This window comes from Cricetulus griseus, chromosome 6, assembly GCF_003668045.3.
Source record: "Cricetulus griseus strain 17A/GY chromosome 6, alternate assembly CriGri-PICRH-1.0, whole genome shotgun sequence".
NCBI lineage: Eukaryota > Metazoa > Chordata > Mammalia > Rodentia > Cricetidae > Cricetulus > Cricetulus griseus.
This window is the reverse complement of record NC_048599.1, coordinates 79,229,982-79,252,924: the sequence shown is the minus strand read 5'-3', so window position 1 is coordinate 79,252,924 and position 22,943 is coordinate 79,229,982.

Below are 22,943 nucleotides of genomic sequence, written 5' to 3'. Positions count from 1 at the left end.
TTAGAACACCATCACACATTGTTAGAAAAGACTTCAGGTGACACATATTCTCCTTCCATTTCTTCTCCACATAGTTCAGAAATATGACTTATAAGGAAACCTATATATCAATATACATAAAACGAAGGTATAGTTTAAAATAATGGTCAGTGGCCAGAGATAGCTAAGCAATTAAATACTTGTGTTCTTTCAGAAGGCTGCTCTTTGGATTGAATACCCACCTTCAGGTAGTGGAGGAAAAGCTGTCTGGTGAATGAAGACACAGTTGCTTCTAACTGCAGTTCCCGGGCATCCAAATTCTGTATTGAATTTCTTATATTTTGGACTCTGTGGGCATCTGAAGGTACATGGCATATACTTTCCAGAGACAAATACACACCCATACTGTGAATACTGATATCCACACTCACCACAACCCATCCTCACTTAGAAAAAAATATTAACAATGATGAGGCTTCTCTTAGATTTTCATGACTTACATTGCCATATCAACTCTGCTTCAATATTCTCCTAAAAAGTAAATGTGCTCTTTGGTACAATTTTAAGAGTTTATTTCCTGTGTTATCATCACACATCTACCTGAAACAGCTTTCCACTAACACTCAGTACTCTGACTTGTTCAAAAATATTTTCTGCCCAGCCCTCATAGTTGTATAAGATGTGTTCTAAGAAGCATACCTCCTGATTTCCATGGAGGCTTTCTGCCTCAGTCACTTTGCATTGTCAAAGAACATGCAATACTTACAAGTCTGCAGTTTGTTCTTCAGAGTCCTGAGGGTGGGAGTCCACAGAAGTTAAAGGTCTGCTTTAGATTGAAGACTGCTATGTGATTGTATTCTCACATGCTGAAGGAGAAAAAGAACACGCAAGTTTCCCTTTTGTGGACAGTGATTTTATTTCCCATGGTTTAACCCATTTGAATTGAATTCCTAGTTTCCCCTTTTCATCTGAGCATCATCACACTATACATAATGAATTTAAGATATGAAAAACTGGATGACAAAAATACTCTGATTTTGTTTCACAAACTTTTATTTTCTTCACTGTTAAAAATAACTGAAATAAAAACAAATTCTTAATTACATACTTGCTGATTGATTTGAGTTAGGAGATCACATATTTATAACTCACAGGCATTTGAACTCATTTACTGCAGAATTAGTATGTAGTAGACAGAATCCTTATATTTATTTTGGTGTTTACTTCATTGATAATTAATATGACATAATCACTGCTTTGTCTACTAAACATGACTCAGGCCACTATCAAATGCCTTATGACTTTTCTCATATGTAGTGTTATGATGGGGAATGTACTGTGTATGTTCATCTTATTGATTGTTGAATAAAGTACTGTTTGGCCAATGAGGCAGCAAGTTAGGTGGGACTAGGAGTCGAAGAGGATTCTGGGAAATGTAATAGAGAAGTGGTGATCCAGGCAGGAAGTGACAGAGTAGGGAGACTCATATTTAAGTGAGGACAATCAGGAAGTGTCCCCCTTTTACTCTCCACTCTTCCTCCAGAGGCACCATGTGATCCACTGGCAAGGGGGGGACACCAATGTAAAGTGTCCGATAAGATAAGTCTTATAAAATATATAAATTTATGAAAATTAAGACTGAGCTAGGATATGAGAAATCCTAGTCATTGGCCAAGCAGCATTTTTACCTAATACGTCTCTGTATTATTTTGTCCATCCACGTGGCGGGTAGAACTCTGGCGGCTGGCGAAAACCGCCAACATGGCATAGGACTCCAGCAGCTTTTGGCAGAAAGATTTATCTTAACAGTGTTAGTCATACACACCCCACCAAGTCTCTAGGGATGTTATAATAATAAGTATTCATTATTTGAAATCGGAGCTACAGATCATTAATTATTATTCTTCTAGATCACTTTTACTAATGTACGAACTATGATGTTTTTGTTAATTTCTTAAGTATTTGAAAGATTTCTGAGAGTTGCATTATCTCCCTGATTTGGGTACCATCTTCTCTCATACTTCATGTGAGTTATTTAAAATGTGCCTTCTATGTTACTTTTTAAAAAATGTATATTTGGCTATTCTTGGTTGTCAACTTGAATAGATAGAGATCAATGTAATTAAATTGAAAACCCAATCTTAATTCCATTTATTTATGGACACTTTAATTTTTATAAAGAAACTAGATATACAGAGATATACATACACCAGTGCTAGTAAAACTATATGGATACATGTTAAAGACTGAAAATATATCCACAATATATTACACAGTACACAACTCAATTCTACAGGGTCAAGGACTACAACATAAAGCCATATACACTGAATCTCACAAAAGAGAAATCATGGAATAGTTTTGATCATATTGGCACAGGAAAAAATATTCGTGAACATGGCACCTATAGCAATGCACTAAGAACTACAATTAATAAGTGAGATCTCATGAAACTCAAACGCTTCCATATGACAAAGTTCACCAAAATTTGGTCAAATTTGCAGACTACAGAATGAGAAAAATTTTTTTACTAACTACATATCCGATAGAGAGCTAATACCCAAAATATATGAAGAATTGAAAAAAACAAGTAGCCTAATTAAAAATAGGCAATATATCTAAGGGAATTCTTTAAATAGGAAAGAGAAATGAGTTATAAACACTTAAAAATGTTCACCATCCTTAGTCATCAGGGAACTGTAAATCAAAACTACATTCAGGTTTCATCTGTGTCCCGCGCGATAGTCTTGCCGGCAAGAACCACACAGGACATTCGGATCCTTCTGCAGTAAAGCTTTAATGCGTCTTGAGACGAGAGCATAAGCTTACCAGAGCGGAGACCCCGAGCCAAGAATCCCGTCCCCTAATAAAGGCTGGCAACCGCCGCCTCAGATGTGTTACCCCATGATTGGCCTTAGCTCATCGGACCATATGACGCCACGGGAGAGGCAGAGACCAAGGAATGGAAAGTTACCCAGCGCCTGCACAATAACTTGTTTACATTCGGTGCCTGCTGGATGCAGGCGCCATCTGAAGCAATCATAATGGCCAAGTTCAATAAAATAAATTATATCTCCTGTTGGAAATTTTGTGGGGTAAATGGAACATTCTTTCCTTGTTGGTTGCAGTGCAAAACTGTGCAACAATTTGCAAATGAGTGTGACAGTTCTTCAGGAAGCTGGGAAACAATATCCCTCCTAATACAGCTATATGCTCTTGGACATATTGCTAAATGACTCTACACACTATTACAGAGACACTTGTTCATCCACATTCTTAACTCCTCTTTTAATAATAACCAGAAATTAGAAATGTCCTAGATGTTCATCAACAAACTGATGAATACAGAAATTGTAGTACATTTACACAATGGAATATTGATAAGCATTAAAAAGAAAACTGAATCATTAAGCCAGCAGGAAAATGGATAGAGTTATAAAAGTCATCCTGTTAGGTAACCCACAATGAATTTATAAATATATTTTATATTCAGTTTTATAAGAATGATAGCTTATGTTTTCAATAGGCAGAATTTCACATCTATAATCACAGAAGTTATGTATAGAATAATGGACTAGGGGTGACAGGATAGCCTGAACAAGGGAAATGTAATATATAGTTAAGGTTGAACAAGACACGGAGGAGACTAGAATTGGAGGACCAAATGGAGAGAGGGAGGAAATGGGAATAAGGGAGGGAATATGGGATGGGCAAATAAAACTTAGGATCATTTGAGGAGTCATATGAATACCTACTACAACAATATATGTTATGATATATATATATATATACATATATATATATATATATATATTTTATTTTATATGGATATAGATTTAATATATAATCTATATCCCTATAAATATATTGAATATATGAATAATATATGAAATTTCCAAATAACAGGGAAGACAAAGCTAGACATTTCTTACCCCAAACTAAAACATCCAGTGCCAATAATTTGTTACATCTAATTTATTGTTTGTCAAATAGAACCCCATGGACACCCACAAGCAACCAAACAAATGCTATTGGTTGCACTACACATACTGAAGGTAAGGTGATCTTGCTGAAGATAATATCCATATAAATCCTTTTACATGGAGAAGTGAAACTGGTACCTACCTAGTGACTATGGATTCATGTTCATAGTAATAGAAGACACTGTTCACAATATAAAAGAATAAAGGCAAACATCAACCCACGTACAAAATCTTTATTCCTGCATGGTAACCCACCTTCGTGATATGATGGTACAATAGTGACATAAATGTTGTGGGAATAATTAACCACTATCCTATAAGAATTGATGCCCAGTCCATGAAATGGTACCTCTACTTGACTTCTTAGGAAGCCAAGAACATGGGACTATAGATCTAGGGAAAAAAACAAACAAAATGTTCTGCTAAAGAAATATGGCAATAAAATTACTTCTAACAACAATTTGCTATACTCATAGGTCAGTATCTTACTCAGATATCATCAGAGAAGATTCCTCCTGCAGTAGATGTGAGCAAATGTGCAGACCCATAATTGGACAATGTGTAGAGTGAGAGGCCATGGAACATTTAGTCCTGTATGATATTTCTTAATTAAGACCCTCCATGCAGGATTCAGGGGACTCTGCAAAAAAGGAGATGGAAATATTTTAAGAGACAATGGTGATGGAAGGCACCAGTAAAAGAAGGACTTCTAGACACAACAGGACTTATGAACATATGAACTCAAGGAGACTGTAGAAGCATGCATAGGGCCTGCACAGGTTAAAAAAAGCCAGATGGGGTCCTAGCACTGAGACAGGAATTGGAACCAAACCCCATTAAATTGGTCCATTATACTCTATTCTTTCTTGTATGTTTCACGTATATGCCATTTTCATATACTTGCCTCAAAAATTTTCATTACTATTCATGTAAAATAAATATTTACATATATTTAAAATAAAAATTTGGGAAACTATCTCCAACTGACAACTTCTTTCAAAAAAATTATTTTTTTCCAATGGCATCTCCCTAGGAATGCAAAATACACTTAAGGACAGACTCTGGCCTCAACATTAGATTACCAAGACAATATGAATTTAATGATATTTTTGGAAGGCTTTGTCTCATATTGCTTTATCGGGGCATTAATTTTTTCAATAAAGTTCTGTTGCTTATATATTATGATTTCCCATTGTGTGTTTTTTCCTGGGATTTCTGTATGTGAGTGGATTTGTTTCTGAATCTAAAAGTGTTTCTTGTGCTTTTCTTTGAATGTTTATACTTGTTTTCTTCTTTGTTTTTTATCTTAATCTAGTTTATTTTATAGTTGTCTGTTTAATTTCTAATGACAGAGAACATTAATGGATTTGGATTTGGGTAGGTAGGGAGGTTGGGAAGTTCTGAGGGTGTTTGGGGAGGGGAATTCATGACCAAAAGTAATGAATAAAAGAAATATATTTACAATAAAAATAAATTGTATATAAAAAGAATAATACCTTTGAACTTATTGTATTAACATGTTTTGGCTATTACAATAAAATACCACTGCATATGATTGTGTATACATATATTGTTTGTGTGCACACACAATTACAGGTATCTCTATTATAGGTGGTAAGCTCTAATGTGGGCTTGGAATGAAAATCCAGACATCTGAAAGAGTGAGAAGAATCATTAAGCAGGTAGTCATCTGTTTAGCCTCCACCACTGCATGTTTTAAAAACTAGTCTTTTTAAAATGATTCTGGACAGTGGCAGTACAAGGAAATGGCCTTTTCCAATTCACTTTGGATTAATGTCTTCTTCAGGGATATGACAGAAGTCTTCTCTCTATGATTCTACCTGGCCTTGTCTCAGTACCTGCAAGTGGGAGGGAAACGATTAAATGACTTTTACATATGAGAGTCATTTTATGTAAGAATTCATATAAAGTAAATATAGAATGAACTCAGTTTACCTTTTTGTAAACTAGAACTTGCCACAGTTGTAGAACTTGACTTCTCATGTGTGCCTCAGAGCAAGAAGGCTCCCAAACAAGAATGAAGAAGGCATCAACATTTTTTTCTGAAATTCACAGTCTGTCACAATATCTTCCCTGTGAAATTACTCTGAGTTTCATTTTTGACACAATCACTTAATTCAAGATCTCAAACAATGCTTGTCTCAGACGAAAAAAGAATCAAAACTTTGCTGAATGAGCAAATGAATGCATGAAAGAAGACCCTTCTTATTTCCTTACCATATCCAAGATGAAGATGAATAGCTGATGAGTTTATTTTGACAGACAAATTTCATTTGAATAAATCACAATAAACACAGGTATAGAGTTGGTTGCTAACTTTTTTGCCTTACTTGCTGTTCTGACCATGGCAACTCTTATAAGAGAAATCATTTGACTGGAGCTTGCTTGAAGTTTTAGAGGTTTAATCTACTATCATCATGGTTGGGAGCACTGCAGCCCACAGGCAGACATGGTGTTGAAGAAACAGCTGAGAGTCCTACATATGGATCCTCAGGCAGCAGAAGAGGAACCTGGGCCTGACTTTGGCTATAGAATCCTTAAAGCCCAGCTGCAGTGACACTTCCTATAACAATGCCAAACATAATCAACACTACCCACCTAATCATTCTCAATTAGTTCCATTCCCTGATGGCTGAGCATTCAAATATGTGAGCCTATTGAGACCATGCTTATCCCAACCACCACACCTTTTATCCACAGTCTCATTTATATAATATTGTGTGATCATTTGCAATTTTTGTCATCCTATGACCCATTTAATGGAAACTTGGAAAAAAATCTTAAAATAGACATTGCAAAGAGATTGAAACCATATATTGTTACAATGATGAGAACATTCAATTATAAAGCTCCACCTGAGATTTTAATTCTTTCTCACAAATACTTAAAGCATCAGTTTCAACTAATGACAGTGTTTAATAATTTTGTTGTGGAAATTAGTTAGGAGTAATATTCTATGGGAATCTCCCATATTCCTATCAGTAGTAAGTGTTTCATTTATTACAACAATATCTTATACTGACTTTTTATTATTTATTTTCATTTTAAGATTATAATATAATTAATACCATCATTTCCTCCTTTCTTTCCTTCCTTCTAAATCCTCCCATATAGCGATTTTTTTCTCTTCCAAATCTATGGCCTCTCTTTTCATCATTTATTGCTGCATGTGTTCACAGGTATATATACAAACATATAAATTCCCTAAACACACATTGCTTGGTCTGTATAATGATGGGACATGCCCTTCTGTATATACGTTTCTCTTATTGGCTGATGAATAAAACACTGATTGGCCAGTATCTAGGTAAGAAGTATAGGCAGGGATAGGAGACAAGGAGATTTCTGGTGAGAGGAAGGCATAGAGAAGCCACCAGTAGACACCAAGTAGCTGCTGAAGCAATAACATGCTAAAGCATTCTTCAGTAAGATAAGGCCATGTAGAAATATATAGATTAATATTATGGGTTCATAATTAAGAGGGAGCTAGCTAGTAAGAAGCCTTGCCATCAGCCAAACAGTTTCTAATTAATGTAAGTCTCTGTGTATTTATTTGGGGCTAAATGGCTGTGGGATTGAAACTCTGTCTATAACATGATCTTGCTAATATGTTAGTTTCAGGATTGACCATTTGATATGAGATAACAAATTGACCTGCTTTTCACTGCGGTAGACTATTTCTCTCATTCCCATTCAGTTTCTCATTGTCTTTCTGTAGGGTTGAGGCCTTGTATACCTGTCCTTATCCAATTTTGCATGATCCTTGTTGTCCGCCATGTTTAGCTCATGTTAGGCAGGTCACTTTGGTGAAACTGTTTGGGTAGAAAACAGTGATCTTTTGGCTCTTAAAATTTTTCTACCTCATCTTCTGCAATATTCTCTGAGTCATATGTTAGAAAGTCATATGTTAGAAATGTATCCATTGTAACTCTTCTCCATAGCTCTACAGTTCGATTAGTTGAGGTTTTCTTTCATGGTCTCTATGTATTGCACTGAGAAGTTTCTTGAAACTGGGTGAGTATACTTATGTATGGTATAGGACAAATATTTAGAATGGTGTTGGAGAACATGCTGGTTTAGTAAAGCGGTGGTTATAGATTTTTTCCCAAGGCTTTACTGTTCTTGAAAGGTGGCTGCATTTCCATTACTATCAACTGTTTCCCTCTTGTTGTTTAGGTCCTCGGTACAATAGAAAGCTATTGGTTACTGAAAAGGTATGTGTGTCATTCCATTATTTAACTCTTAAGATTTGTGTGCTATATTGACTAAATGTCTTTTACTTTCTAGAATTTAGAAATTTAAAATATGTGCATCATACTATAAGCACATTTTCAGATTTTCAAACGGCTACTGCTCTTAGCTCTGAAAAGGCTAATTCTGTTACAGCACTCCTGTTGGTGGTAATGGGCATTATGGGTATATCTGCACAAATAAAAACTGACCATGCTCCAACATATGTCTCCACAAAATTGGAACAGCTTTTCAAATATTATAACATAAAACACATAACCGGTATAACACAATCCTACAGGACAAGCAGTGGTAGAGAGATCTAATCAAACACTGAAAGAAATGCTCCATAAACAGGAAGGGGAACAAAAACCTCGAAACATAGGTTACATAATGCTATATTAACACAAAACTTTCTTAATACTAATGAGAAAGGACAAATAGCTGTAGAAAGACACTGGACAACAGAAAAAAACTGCTGAACTGAATCAGCCAGTATACTTCAAAGATGTATTGACCTCTGAGTGGAAACCAGGACATGTGTTATGTTGGGGAAGGGGTTTCACCTTTGTTTCCACAGGAGAAGAAAAGTTTGGATACCATCAAAGTTGATCAAGAACTGAGTCGAAAAAGAAAATCCCTTTGATGAGGAGAAATGACAGGTCATCCACCAAGGTATATCTCATAAAGTGTATAGAAACTTCACAAAGGAAAGGGAAGTGATTTGTTTTTATCTTCACAGGGAAACTCATCTCCAGAATGCAAAAAGACACTGCATGGTTGGATACTTAAAGAAAAGAAGGTAGCTATCCAAAAAGAACCAGCAAACAAAAGGAATTTGCCATATGGTAAACTCTACAGCTGTCTCTCAATGAAATCTATTTCTCTTTACTTCCTAGTCCCTGTTCAATTAAACTAATGCTGACTTTAGCATTGGATTTGGCTTTCCTCCTCTAAATCCAAACATGTTGTTAAAATAAAATTCAGTTTCTGTACTATACCAAGAAGCCAATTAATGTAATACAGAATAAGAAAAAATAGGTACTGTCATTTGTCTATTCTCAACTCTTTCTCTGAAAGTATAAATTCCCTCATAATTATTTTCCTTATTGTTGCCTTTCATGGTATGCATACATATAAAAGTTAAAATTTTTCTGCGAACATTAATGCTTAAGTTTCCCAAAGCCAATGAAGAACTTCCTAACAGCAATATTTGAACTCTCCGGAAAGAAAAGGGGCCCCACCTCATCAAGTCCACTGGATCCAACTTGATTCATTTGAACTGACACTCTGGCCAGAGCTTCAGGTACTGACTTCAATCACCAGGAGGACTTTAATCAAGATAAGGACTTCAACCTAGACCTTCAATCAAGTATCCCCACCAAACTCAGCCTAGATATATGTGTTGCAGATAATCCACTCAAGACTTTCACTACTCTAACATTTTCTTTCTATAGTAATCCATGAGGCTATCATCATCCCATTTCAGCAGGAAGTAACTTGGAGAATAATATGCCACCTTTCCCTACTGTTGACCCTAAGGATAAAGTTAGGGCTAGTTTTTTATTGTTTAGCGTTGGGTTTGGAAGAAGGTGTTCAGGCTTGTACATCTCTTTCAGATGACTTTAGGGTTTAGTTGGCATAGAAATAGTTAGGATGTGATATGAGTAGATTATTATATCTTTTTGTAATTCAACTTTATGATTGTTAGCTATAGATAACTTACACTGTTAAGTTCAAATCCTCTTTAGACTAAAATGGAAATTTTAGGGAGAAATTCTCATTAGAGGTACCACTGACCACACTGCTTTGGCATGATCAGAGTTATGTAACAAGGGTTTAAGAAGGAAGGAGGCTAGCATGCAGCTTTTTCACCTGGCTGAGATGACTAGGAAGCATTTCAGGGTCTGTGAGGATTAATAGCATGGTGATCCTGATTCCTGCTCTCTCTATGTACTTTTAATGTGCTGATAAGATGTGGTTGCCCAATTTCCTGATACTGTTGGCATGCCTCTTCTACCATTATTGACTGTATCTCTCTGGACTTATAAGCCAAAAATAAAATCTTCCTTAGCTTTCATTTGGTCATGATATTTTAAAACAGAAATAACATCAAACAGTATAATAGTTTTGGAACAAAAAATATTAACTTCTAAGTTAGTATCTTCTGTACTCTTCTAGGAAGTTGGAAATAAATGTGATAAAAATTGAATATTTTTGAAACACTTGCATGGACATATGGACTATTACATTTGAACCTAAAGAAAAGCTGTAATAGTTGTTTTGATAAGGGTTTCTGTTGATATGAAGAAACACCAAGACCATGGTAACTAATATAAAGGAAAATACTTAATTGGGGTTGGCTTAAAATTTCAGAGGCTTAGTCCTTTGTCATCATAGTCCGAAGCATGATAGCATACAGGCAGATATGGTGCTTGAGAAGGAGGTTAGAGGTCGACCTCTGGATCCACAGACAGCATAAAGTGTGATATCTGGCCTTGCTTGAGCATTTGAAATCTTTACGTCCAGCTCCAGTCACACAAGTTCCCTAACAAGGCCACACCTACATATACAAGGTCACAATCCTAATAGTGGCATTCCCTGTATGCCTTTGGTTGGAATTTTCATTCAAACCAACACAATAGTTATTCATTCAAAAATATTTATTTGGATAATAGAATTGTTATGTTTACTGAAAATTTACTTTTGTAATTGGTCATTTACAGAAGGCTTTTAAAAATACTCATATGTTGTTTGAAAAATTTAAATTTATGTAAATTGTTGCTCTCCAATTAAACATTTAAATGAAAGTTTTTAGATGTGCAGCATAAAAGAAAAATATGTTGTAAGAAATACAGAATATGTGAATTATAGGTAATCATTTGATACTTGTTTAGCCCTGTCAGATTATAACAAAGAACATCCCTCACCAGTTTGAGAATAGATTAAAAAGTAATTAAAAATATCATAGGTGCTATCCTGAAGAAACCAAGGGGTTATATTTAAGAATATTTTTCCTTCCAATCCATGTTTCAGAGCATTGTATTAATGTCCAGGCCAAAGTGGCTGATTTTTTTCTATCTTCATTGTTAAACAAAGCTAAATATTAGACTGGAATGTATGGAGTACATGGCAGGACCATACTTGTATTTTTTTCTTTTCTCCCAAATTTTAGGCCTTGATTTAGGTCACACAAAAGAATATGAATTAAGATTAGAAGACCATTTGGGATGGATCATCTTGTCTAGTGAAAAATCTAATCACAGTTTCCTGCCTCACAGGATAGGCTTGATTATTCATTTCCACAGCTAACAGATGTGAGGTTTGGTCTTCAGTTTAATGCAGGTGGGGATGTTGGTCCTACGTCTATTCCTTAGATGCCATATGTTCCCAGGCAAAATTACTTTTTTGGCATTACTCCATCTTGGTGCAAAAAAAAAATTAAGTCAGTAAAGTCAGCCATCTCTGGTATATGGTTGCTCTGTACTGTCAGTAAGTCAGAAGAAAGTAGATGTTTAAAGATTCGGAGTTTGTGGCTATAAGTCTACCTATGTTCAGAATCAAAAACTGTAAATTAGATTGTCTACAGAAAAGTGAAATACTGTACTGAGAATAATTCCTTATGAATACCTTTTCAGAGATAATTTGGTAACCCTCAGGTACTACCATGGCGTGCTATTGAAAGAATAAATTTTCAAAGAATAAAATTTGCATGTCTGTGTGATATATAATGGATTGAAATGGATGGGTCTTTACTTGAAATGTTCTTTGATGATGTGTAAAGATTCAGAGAGTGATTCTGCTCTATCAGCCTGTTCAGTTAACCCACAGGCTTACTAACATTTGGTAATAGAAAATGCCAGAAATGACCTCCAAGTGGTTAAACTCAGGAGAGGGATGTGAATGAAATGCTATTCATTTTTCAGCGCTCTTTGTGTCAGTTCTTTTCTTTAATCCCAAGGCTATCCTTCAAAGCCTTTTGTTCATTTTTCAGACAAGAGATCACATTAATTATCATGGTCACACAATTTTTAGGTATGACTGCAGGGAGTTGATATTCACACCTGTGTGCAGTAGAAGTCTTGACTAAGGTTTAGCTGAGCTCCCAAACCCAAGTTTATTTTTCTTGCAGTGGAATAGTATTTTACCTTTACATGAGAGAAAGTCTATTATTTTTTACTCTCCCTACATCTCACTTTGAAGGAATTTATTTTGAGGAAAGAAGACATAGAAATTCATGAAGAGCCAGAGAGATTTTTTTAAGTAGTAAAAGAAATGCTCACACTGGAAAGAAATCAAGCATAGGAGTCACAAGTAGCATTTCCCAATGCACTCATCCATTATAATCCATGATTTTCTGCTTTATTTATTTCTTTTTTTGTTTTATTTTGAGTTTTTTTACTGTACAAGAAAGACAAATGAGAAAACAAATTCATCTGATCCCTCAAATTAATACTAAGTAATAAGTAATACCCAGAATATTCTACACATTTTAAAAGAGATAATAAAAATACATAAAACATATATTCTAGAGAGAAAATAATTTTAATCCATACCCACGTTGTTGGCAGATGAAATCTATATTGAATTGTGTAAATTATTTGAAGTACCTTTTTTCCACATGGGAATTCTTTATTGCATCCTTAAAAATTAGACTACTTATCTAATACTTAAAAGCTAATGTCCATATATAAGCAAATAAATACCATGCTTGACCTTCTCGGTGTGAGTTACTTGACTATGCATGATTCTTTTCTTCCTGTGTCCCTTTACATATGAATTTTATGGTTTCAAAGATTTGTTTAATGGTGGCTTCCTCATGAACCAGATGGAAACAAATACAGAGACTTACAGCTAGACAATACACACACACACACACACACACACACACACACACACACACGAGAGAGAGAGAGAGAGAGAGAGAAGAGAGAAGAGAGCGAGAGAGAGAGAGAGAGAGAGGAGAGAGAGAGAGAGAGAGAGAGAGAGAGAGAGAGAGAGAGAGAGAGAGAGAGAGACCTTGGGATATCCGGTTCTAGAGACCTTGGGATATCCGGTTCTAAATGGGATGTCTCCATCAAATCTGATCTCTTGAGGATCAGGAAACACTGAAGAAGAAAACCCGAAAAGATTGTAAGAGGCAAGAGGAAAGAGAACACCAAGCAAACCAAGCCTTGAAAATTGAGCAGGATCAACATGCTTAAATGCTGGGCTGTGGTGGTGGAGGCCTTTAATTGCAGCACACGGGAAGCAGAGGCAGGCCTATCTCTGTGAGTTTGAGACCAGCCTGATTATCTTCACCTGATTATCACTCACAATTGAAAACTTCGTCCTCTCCAATGGAGTCTCCTGGGTGATGCAAAACAAGCAGTCCGCAGGCCAAGCAGCAGATAGACAATACACAACACAACAAACTCAGTGGTATTTTTAGAGCTTCTTGGTCTCATAATGATGTTTGTCAGGACTCTCTCTCTCTCTCTCTCTCTCTCTCTCTCTCTCTCTCTCTCTCTCTCTCTCTCTCTCTCTCTCTCGCTCTCTCTGTCTCTCTCTCTCCCCCTCCCCCTCCCTCTCTCCCTCTCCCTCTTGCTCGCTCGCTCGCTCGCTCTCTTGCTCTCTCCTTAAAGGTCCTTTGTGTATACATTATGTCTTCTAGATTTTTGTTTTTATGAGAGTCCTTTGTATTTGAATGTTTGTGTCTGCATCTATAAGTATTCCTCATGCAGTTGTTTTTTGTTGTTTTTGTTTTACTTTTATTCTTCCATTTGTTTTTCTCTATTTTGGCTTGTATATTTTTATTTAATATAATTTTTATTCCTTAGATGTCTGTGTTTTTTCAACAAGAGACACAAATGGTGTGGGTTACAATAACAGGGGATAGAGGAAGGATAGTGGAGGAGTTTGGGAGAAGGGAAACAGCTAGTCACAATATAGTGTATGCAAAAAATTATTTTCTTTTTTATTTAAAATAATTTGTTTTTCATTTTAAATACTAAGCCCAGGTTTCCCTCCCTCCCATTCTCTTGCCCCCATGCCTCTCCTTTCCCAACCCCATCCACTATTACATTAAAAAAATAAACTGGTTTATTTGTGCATGGTCCATTTGTTCCCTTTATTTAGAATTTTACAACTGTATTTTTTTAATTTCCTTAAAATCTGCAATGGAAACAACTTGGTTACTTTGAGACCTAGGCAATAATAAATGATATTTTAATTAAAACACTATTTATAAATATATATCATTAGCCAATATTAGACAACTAGATACTGAAAAACGTGTAAGAAAATTTAATGATTAAGAAGTGAAACTTACTCAAAATTCTTATCAGCCAATTACTTATTTATAAATAATTTAGTTGAAGTGGAATTACATTATTCATTAGTCCCCCTTTTGTTCCTCAAATCCTTCTTACTCTTGCTCAAACCATTTCCATGGCCACTCAAACTGATAGATTCTTTATCTTTGAATATGTTTATTACATTAATGTGAAAGGGGGAAATTTTTCAGAGGTCTATCTCTAGACAATAAGCTGTAGTTAAGTATTGAATAATTAGAAGACAGTTAATCTCCATCTTAAAATCATATATATTATATATATATATGTATACTGCTGAGTCTGTTTTTGTTGCATATATATACATATATATATATATATATTACATATATTTGTGTGGCATGTGTATGTGTATGAGCATGTATATATTCACACACATACATGGTAGTTACTGTAGTAATCTTCATATTTCTTGTTCATAAAACAGAATATTTAAAATTACAGTATTCATAATATAGGCTGACATCTTTTTTAATAAACAAAGAAAAGTATCAAAATGAGGAGAGACTGATTGTGACCAGTCATAGGAACTTTAAAAGTTCCTATGTGCTTTTGTGTGTTTGTCTTACTGGATGATAAAATACTGTTTGGCCAATGAAACATCAAGTTAGACAGGATTAGAAGTCAAAGAGGATTCTGGGAAATATAGTAGAGAACTGGTGTTCCAGGCAGGAAGTGACATAGCAAGGAGACTCATATTTAAGCAAGGAGAAGCAGGAAGTGTCCCTTTACCCCTCCACTCTTCTTCCAGTGGCACAATGTGATCCACTGGCAAGAGAGGATGCCAGCAAAAGGCATCCTCTATAAGATAAGTCTTATAAAATATATAGATTTATGATAATTAAGACTGAGCTAACAGATGAGAAATCCTAGTCATTGCCCAAGCAGCTTTGTACCTAATATGTCTCTGTATTATTTTGTCCATCCAAATGGCAGGCAGAACTCGGGCAGCTGGTAGAGACTGCCCACATGGCAGTAGGGCTCGGGCGAATTTTGGCAGAAAGATTTATTGTTTTAAATTATTATTTTAAATTTTAGATTATATGATTTAGTAGACATGATAAGAACAATCTCAAATGGAGTCAAATTAACATTACTGAATTTCCTCTGATAGCATTTCTAAATATGACTTTATATTCCATGTAGGGTGTGGTTATTGATTATAGCAACTTGCCCCAAACATTCTTACTGAATAATTGCTGGTTATTATTTTTTTCTTTGGTGTCATTGAAATTTCAGCATTCTGATCTATAAGGATATAAATAAGAGGAACAGAAACAGTGATTTTTGCCTTTCCTAGGCTTTTCAGAATTTTCTAAACAGGAGTAGTTTGCAGCAATCATTTTCTTTGGAGATCTGTTTTTTCTAAAGCCTTTTCAAACGAAAACACTGAATAGGTTTTGCTTTGTTTTCTTTACTTCCCTTATTATACTCCATTGGGCTGTCAGCTAGACACACCAGAATTTACCCCTCAGATGTTTTCATGTCCACTTTCATTCTTTGTAACATAATTTAAAAACAAGAAGTAAGTTTGCCCATGGTTACAAATATTCAGGAACCCCATTCAATTAACAGTGCTACTTGAAGTTCAGAAATGCTCTTAAAAACAGTAAGCATTATTCAGACTCCAGATGATGGGGCTTTGCTTCAGTTTCTTGCTTCTGATATTACGACTTCATAATTAATTAGTTTGTATGTTAGAAGACCAAGGATAAATCAGACACATTTTCTAATTGCTAAGTATCAAATTCCAATTATTTTAGTGATTCCCTAAAGATAATATAGAAAGACACAACTTCAGCTCTTGTAAAGAAGATCAGAAAAGACAGGAGTTAAAATGCCATTTCACTTGTGGATTCCTAGATCATTTAAATTATAAACAATAGCAAATTTAAAATACCAGAAAACAAATTTTTTCATCTTGTCTGTAATAGATCTACTAAAATCAAAGTATCTCCCTGAAGTTTGCTAGGAGCCTGGTTTGCAAATCATGTTCAAGTAGTTTTGAATCTGAACTCCACAGCCTGTTGGTTATGTCACTTGCACCAAAAACTTTCAACCTTTTCTAAGTTATTGTTTTTTTCTGTATAATGTAGCAGGATTAGTACTTAGTTTTAAAGTTGACAGAATTTTCTTTTTGAAAAAATGTTTAGCTGAATATTAATAAAATTAACTATGATTTGCATAAACATTATTGTTGATGATAGTCCAGCCTGAAACAGTGGCATCTAGTTCATTTAGGCACATCTCTCTCTGATGATTTGCCATAGTATCTGATAGAAAATAATCTGTTGAAAGGAAAGACAATGATGATCAGGTGTAAAGCACCGTAGGGAAAGGGAGTTTGTAGGAGCATAGCCTGCTTTCTAAATTGGTCTCCTCATCCCCTGTGAAGCTAAGGAGTCCCCTTGACTTATCATAAAACAGCATTGCTGGGTTAAGTCCTGATTAACAGTCTTGACTTTGTTGCAGCTGGGGTGCTAATGAGTTCTCTCAGCTTGTTTGTCAGTTCCTGAGTTTGCAAGCCAATGAGCACTTTTTTTCCATATATTTTTAATGGACCGAATTTACCTAACCCATGAGCAGTTGCAAAGAAGTTGTCCATACTTGGCATATCCCTAAATTTTCCAGGGCAAGAAAAGTTTGCAGTTACTATGAGCTCTGGGATAATGAGATAGCAGATGAAAACAACCATGCAATAGTTGGCTAGTAATTCAAATCCTTTCTGAATTACTGTTTTCAACACCCCCTCTGTTCTGAATGTCATTTTTATCAGACTACTTACTTTAAGGCAGAGATGGAGGATCTGTTCTCTAAAAAATTATGCTTCTGGAGTGGAGGGAGAGTTTATCTGGGAGAAAGAAACTGAAGAGGTGGGCTAGAAGGAGTAGAAGGAGGGGAAATTGTGGTCAATATATATTATTTGAAATACAATTCTACTTTCAGTAAAAAAAATAAAATAAAAAGATGAATGTGTGAATTATACCCTACTCTCCTGCCAGTCTCTACTTCTTTTACTATATTAATCTTCAGTAGATCTCTGATATTACCTGGTGATCTCAAATGTTTGGTTTTGAATTATAAACTTCTGTTTGAAGATCATGTATCCCTGAGAAATCATGTCAGCTAATGTTCTTTATAGGGCTTGAAGAAGTCATATAACAAACTTAAGAAATGGGAAAACTTAGGGGGAATAAACTTAGATCATATGTAGAGTATTCTGAGGTATCAATGTCACAATCAAAAGCATAGTAGTAATTAAATGTGAATGAGATGTTTTAAGATTTTCTTAGTAATACAATGCTGTAAGTAGTTCCATGAAAGCCTCAGAACTGTACTAATGTTGATAAAAACTTATTCATTATAATTTTTATTTTATTTTTTCTAGATTTTAAATTTAAATAAGAAACAATCTTATTTACATATCAATTCCAGTTACACCCTCCCATCTTCCCATTTCCCCCACCATCCCTCCATCCTATACCCCTTATTCTCCCCAGGGAGAGTGAAACCTTCCATGGGGGATCATCAAAGTCTGTCACATCATATGGGACAGGGCCTAAACACTCCCCCATGTTTATAGGCTGAGTCAGTTTACCTTTATGGGGAATAGGCCCCAAAGTCCATATCTGCACTAGGGAAAAATAATGTTCCACTCTTAGATATTTTTCAGTAGCTCTGGCTTTGTACAAAATACCAGTGATATAAATATGTATTATATAATTTTTATCCAATTTGACAAATATAAAAAATGTTGAATTCTGAAAATGTAGATGACTCAAAAAATAGATTCTTCCAAAAACTGAAGTTAACTTTGAAAAGAAAATGGAGCATTAATATATTTTCCATGTCAGTCAGGCAGTGGTGGCATATGCCTTTAATCCCAGCACTTGGGAGGCAGAGTCAGGTGGATTTCTGTGAGTTCGAGACCAGTCTGGTCTACATGAGCTAGTTCCAGGACAGCAGCCTCCAAAACCACAGAGAATCCTGTTTTCAAATATTATATATATATATATATATATATTATATATATATATATATATATATTCCAATAATTTAAAGTATTATTTTGAAATTATGACATGTGATTTCAAGAATTATACTTACTGTGAAATTAATGAAATATCTTAAAAATATATTTCCTTTGAAATACTTTAAATAAAAAAGTATAAGAATGTTAATCAACAATATGTCAAATACTATTTTTTTGCTGGGCATATTTGAAACATTGCTTTATATTTCATTTCACTGATTTGAGGCATATAGGACAATTTATTTTTTCAATACTGCATCTTTCACTTTTCTTCACTGCAGTACTAATTCTTCACTATTGCTTTGCCTATGTGAATGCATGGCCCATCAATGGTGTGGATGTAATTCAAAGCATTAGAAATATCTAAGAAGTAGAAAATGATCATTTATCACTTATTATTAGGTAAATCACAGATATGTCTGTGGTATCTTCTTATGTCTCTCCATGGTAACTATACTATCTCCATGTTGTAGTTTGAATATTGGTTGACATAGCAGAATATGTAATGCAGGTTTGTTTGTGTGGTAGTGAATTCTTCTGGAAGAAATATCTGATAAATGGCATCCTATTACTTCCAAATATCACAAAAAGGCAAGTAGATACTCTGGAAGAAAACAAATGTAGATTTATAAAATCTCATAAAGCCTGTGAAGAATTGTGTCAGTATTTTGATGGGGATTGCATTGAATATGTACATTGCTTTTGAAAAGACTGACATTTTTACTATGTTGATCCTACCCATCCAAGAGCATGGGAGATCTTTTCATTTTCTGGTATCTTCTTTAAATTCATTTTTAATGACTCAAAGTTCTTGTCATACAGGTCGTTCACATGCTTGGTTAGAGCTATCCCAAGATGTTTTATGTTGTTTGTGGCAACTGTAAAGGGTGATGTTTCTTTGATTTCTTTCTCAGCCCCTTCATTGGCTATATATAGTAGGGCTACTGATTTTTTTGAGTTAATCTTATATCCTGCCACTTTCCTGAAGGTGTTTATGAGCTATAGGAGTTCCCTGGTAGAATTATTATTCAGTTCACTTATGTAGACTATCATATCATCTGCAAAGATTTAAAGTTTGACTTCTTCCTTTGCAATTTGTATTTCCTTGATCTCCTTTTGCTGTCTTATTGTTCCAGCAAGAACTTCAAGTATAATATTGACGAGGTATGGAGAGAGTGGACAACCTTGTCTTATTCCTGATTTTAAAGGAATTGCCTTGAGTTCTTCAAAGACCTTGAAAGGACAATTCTCAACTTTATATGGAAAAACAAAAGATCCAGGATGGCAAAAACATCCCTGTACAATAAAAGACCTTCTGGAAGCATCACCATCCCTGACTTGAAGCTACACTATAGAATTATAGTAATGAAATCAGCTTGGTATCAGCACAAAGACAGACAGGTATACCAATGGAATCAAATTGAAAACCCTGATGTTAAACCACATACCTATGAACACCTGATCTATGACAAAGAATCTGAAACTATACAATGGGAAATAGAAAGCATCTTTTTGCTTTCTTTATGCCAGCACCACAAATGGTGCTGTCATAACTGGATGCTTGCATATAGGAAATTGCGATAGACCCTTATCTATCACCATGCACAAAACTTAAGTCCAAATGGATCAAAGACCCCAACATAAATTCAGCCACACTGAACCTCTTAAAAAAGAAAGTGGGAAGTACCCTTGAATGGATTAGTACAGGAGACTGCTTCTTGAACATAACACCAGTAGCATAAACACTGAGATCAACAATTAATAAATGGGACCTCCTGAAAGTGAGACGCTTCTGTAAGGCAAAGGACACACTCAACAAGACAAAACGACAGCCAACAGAATGGGAAAAGATATTCATCAACCCCACATCTGACAGAGGGCTGATCTCCAAAATCTACAAATAATTCAAGAGTCTAGTCCCAAAACCACCAGATAATTCAATTAAAAAGTTGTGTACAGAACTAACTTTTCAGTGTCTTGTCAGTAGAGAGAGAAAAAGACCGTGATTTTCTATTTGTCCCTGCTTATACACTGACTCTACCCAGCTATGTCACTTCCTGCCTGTCTGTACAGACCTCCAAACTTCTATGGTTGGCTAGTGGAAGTTTGTGCCCTATTGGCTAACAGTGTTTTATTCATCAACTAATAAGACAAACATGTAAACAAGACATTCCCCATCATCCCCTCTTTTCTGTCTAAATAAAAAGAATGGTTTTAACTTTAACCTAATAAAATTATATATAGCAAAATGGTTAACATTTGGCAAAATTTATAGAAATTATTCTATCGTCTATCCTATCTTTGTGAGTCTAATGTCTTATATGTAACTTATATTCATCATAACTCATGAAAACTATTACCATAACTATCTGTCTTAAATACATCATAGAACACAGAAGGATAATATATAAACACTTGAATTGACAGATTCATCAGATCATGCCCCAACATCACAAAAGGAGAGAACTTTTAAGGAGGAGAATTTTTAAGAAATACATCTAAAGAGAACATAGAGAGATTTTAGAGAAAGAACTTTTGAGGGTGGGAATTTTCAGGAGAAAACATTTTTTTTTCCTTTTCTTTTTCTTTCTATTCGAAACAATCTTATTTTATATATGAATCCCAGTTCCCTCTGCCTCCCATACTCCCATGCCCCCAACCAATACCACCATGCCAGCCCCTTTCTGCTCCCAGGAAGATTGATGCCTTCCATGGGGGATAATCAAAGTCTATCATATTTGGGTCAGGGCCTAGGCCTTTTCCCGAGTGTCTAGACTGAGAGAGTATCTCTCTATGAGAAATGGGCTCCCAAAGTCCATTTGTACACTAAGGATAAATACTGATCCACTACAAGAGGCCCCATAGATTGCCATGGCCTCATAATTGACATGCACGTTGAGAGGGACTAGTTCAGTCCTATGCTGGTTTCCCAGCTGTCATTCTGGGGACCCTGAGTTCCCTCTTGTTCAGGTTAGCTGTTTCTGTGGGTTTCACGATCCTGGTCTTGACCCCTTTGCTCATTACTCCTCCCTCTCTGCAAATTGATTCCAGTAGTTTGGCTCAGTGTTTAGCTGTGGGTGTCTGTTTCTGCTTCCATCAGCTACTGAATGAAGGCTCTAGAATGGCATATAAGGCAGTCATCAGTCTCATTATAGGGGAAGGGCATTTAAGGTTGCATCTCCACTATTGCTTAGATTCTTAGTCAGGGTCATCCTTGTAGATCTCTAGACATTCCCCTAGTGCCAGATTTCTCTTTAAATTTATAATGGCTTCCTCTATTAAGGAATCTCTTTTCTTGCTCTCCTTTATTCTCCCCACCACACTCCTGACTCAATCTTCCTATTCCCTCATGTTCTCCTCCCCCTCCTCTTCTCCCCTTCTCTAAAGAGAGCTTTGTGAAGAATAAAGTCATGGAATGAATGATACATGTATGAACTGATTCCTGTGTCCTCAGATCTTATTAGTCATCCTTAACCGCCTGTTTTAAATCTCTGACTGAACCCTCAATGTATACTATGTGTCTCTAAGAGGTATATCTGGTGAATGCTTGTCCAGAGCTGGGAGCAATTCTAGAATGTGTTTGGATCATGAAGGCATTTAATATCTGTGGGAACCCACAAAGAGGAAGTGTTTCACTGTGAAAAAGCTTTGAGATCTCAGATGCTGGTGTGACTTTCTCTCCCTTTGTCTGTGGATCCAGATATAGAACTTTCAAATCCTTCTGATGTCCTATGTTTTCTCTGGTAGTTTGTCATAGCAATGAATCCAATTAGCATAATCTACATGAAATATACTTTACTTTAAATGGAATACCCGATATTTCTGTAGATTCTCAAAGGCATTTAAATTGAAATATTTAATGACTCTTCCAAGAAAATGTTTATTGTAAAATAAGCCAAAAGTCAATGAACAGAGAAGTGCAATTTCAGTTAGAAACATTACTAGATAATAAAATAAAATACCATCTCCTCAGTGATATTATTTTGATAGCCTTTTCCTTCTTTTATAATACATTTCTTGAGTTGTATAGCTATGACATGTGTTGAGACACACATGAGTTGCTATTTTTATGTAGAATGGTTTAGGTTTAGGTGTTATTTGGGCAGTCTACATTTAAATCTGTCATTTTTATACCTTTTGTCAGTTACAACTTTAATTAATTGAATTCTGATGGGATAATTGGCTGCTTTTTCCTATGCTGCATAATTTTGAAATAGAAAGAATGCTAACTATTAGAAAATTGTCTTTGAAATACCAAATAATCACAGCAAATCAGATTCTGATCTAATATAACTTAAAAGATAAATATGACTTAAAAGACAGATAAAATAGATGTCTTTTTAAAATAACGCAATTATACTTGAG